Source organism: Salmo trutta, chromosome 24 (genome assembly GCF_901001165.1).
Source record: "Salmo trutta chromosome 24, fSalTru1.1, whole genome shotgun sequence".
Lineage (NCBI taxonomy): Eukaryota > Metazoa > Chordata > Actinopteri > Salmoniformes > Salmonidae > Salmo > Salmo trutta.
The window spans coordinates 43914139-43916214 of record NC_042980.1 but is presented as its reverse complement, the minus strand read 5'-3'; the positions used below and the strand labels follow the sequence as shown (position 1 = coordinate 43916214).

General features: G+C 47.8%; 1 long non-coding RNA gene across 1 annotated transcript; it reads right to left on the bottom strand.

Moving 5' to 3' along the window:
- Positions 1-1043: 1043 nt before the first annotated feature.
- LOC115161370 (uncharacterized) lies at positions 1044-1726 on the bottom strand. The gene is made up of 3 exons (XR_003869251.1): positions 1625-1726; positions 1354-1403; positions 1044-1240 (listed from the first exon to the last, which is right to left on the bottom strand). It is a non-coding gene; the product is annotated as an uncharacterized LOC115161370 (long non-coding RNA).
- Between the last annotated feature and the right edge of the window lie 350 nt (positions 1727-2076).

Below are 2076 nucleotides of genomic sequence, written 5' to 3'. Positions count from 1 at the left end.
ATGCAGGTGTAGAAGCACGGTGGCTAGGAAAAACTCCCTAGAAAGGCAAAAACCTAGAGAGGAACCAGGCTATGAGGGGTGGCCAGTCCTCTTCTGGCTGTGCCGGGTGGAGATTATAACAGCACATGGCCAAGTTGTTCAAATGTTCATAAATGACCAGCATGGTCAAATAACAATAATCATTGTAGTTGTCGAGGGTGCAACAAGTCAGTAACACAAGAGTAAGTGTCAGTTGGCTTTTTCATAGCTGATCTTTGAGAGTATCTCTACCGCTCCTGCTGTCTCTAGAGAGTTGAAAACAGCAGGTCTGGGACAGGTAGCACATCCGGTGAACAGATTAGGGTTCCAGCAGGTCTGGGACAGGTAGCATGTCCGGTGAACAGGTCAGGGTTCCATAGCCGCAGGCAGAACAGTTGGAACTGGAGCAGTAGCATGGCCAGGTGGACTGGGGACAGCAAGGAGTCATCAAGCCAGGTAGTCCTGAGGCATGGTCCTAGGGCTCAGGTCCTCCGAGAGAGAGAAAGAGAATTAGAGAGAGCATATTTAAATTCACACAGGACACCGGCAAAGACAAGAGAAATACTCCAGATGTAACAGAATGACCCTAGCCCCCTGACACATAAACTACTGCAGCATAAATACTGGAGGCTGAGACAGGAGGGGTCAGGAGACACTGTGGCCCCATCCGATGAAACCCCCGGACAGGGCCAAACAGGTAGGATATAACCCCACCCACTTTGCCAAAGCACAGCCCCCACACCACTGGAGGGATATCTCCAACCACCAACTTACCATCCCGAGACAAGGCCGAGTATAGCCCACAAAGATCTCCGCCACGGCACAACCCAAGGGGGGGCGCCAACCCAGACAGGAAGACCACGTCAGTGACTCAACCCACTCAAGTGACGCACCCCTCCCAGGGACGGCATGGAAGAGCACCAGTAAGCCAGTGCCTCAGCCCCTGTAGTAGGGGTAGAGGCAGAGAATCCCTACTACCAGCTCTACTACTACTACTACCCCTTCTACTACTACTACCACCTCTACTACTACTACTGCTACTACTACTACTACTAGATAGTACAGCCGAAATGACCTATGAAAGAACCATGTAGAAAGATAGAGAGAAATAGAAAGCCGTCAAACTCACTAGGAACCACATATCCTCCCCACAGGATCCAGATGGAATCGATGAGGGAACCAACCATCATCGTGAAACCAATGAACAGCCATAGATGAGCACCTGCAGAGTCACAGCAGGGACACACGACTCAAAATAACAAAAAAAAAACACAAAAACACACACAAATATCCTTGACATAGATAGAACCATTATGGATATCAAGACAAACAAACCTGTCCTGCCAATGCAGCCCTCTCCATAGCTGTCCCTTGTGGTAGATATTCTGAGTTAACAAATGAGGAGAGCCAGAACCAATCACCAAGTCTGGTTATACTTGATAAAAAACAACGTTATTTTACTCATTAATAAGGGAGCCATCACAACATGCACACAGAGTGGATATAGTGAGAGCTCAATGATTCTGAGTTGGGGCTTGCCTTATACAGCCCAACCTGGTTACATTTCCTTATTGAGACAGTTGTGGTGGATTGTGTCAAACCTCACCGATATCTGCTGGATGAGGTGGCTGAATTCTGTCCTCTTGTGAGTACTAAGAACTGTTTGTTCTTAGAATAGTGGTTAAGGAGAGACTTTTGTTTCGGAACAGAGATACCTCGTTCCGAACATGCACGTTTCAGAATACAGAGGGTGGGGCAAGAACACGAGAGCCGTGGTGGATTAGGAACAGAGTTAGGTGAAAACAGCAATGTACACAACCAGAGTACAGGATTGTACATACCTATTATTTAAAGTAATCCTAACAGAAACACTTTTCACCCCCACACCCTTCGCACCTGGTTATTAGATATTGTATTGATCGTGGAAAAACACAAAAACACTCTGGTCTGGGTGCCTGCCCTGGCCGGTACTGATACCTTCTGTGTGTGTGGTGTGCACATGAAGAAGGCTCCACACATGTGGAAGGCATGGTTCATCTCCTCCTGGGTTGTGTAGGA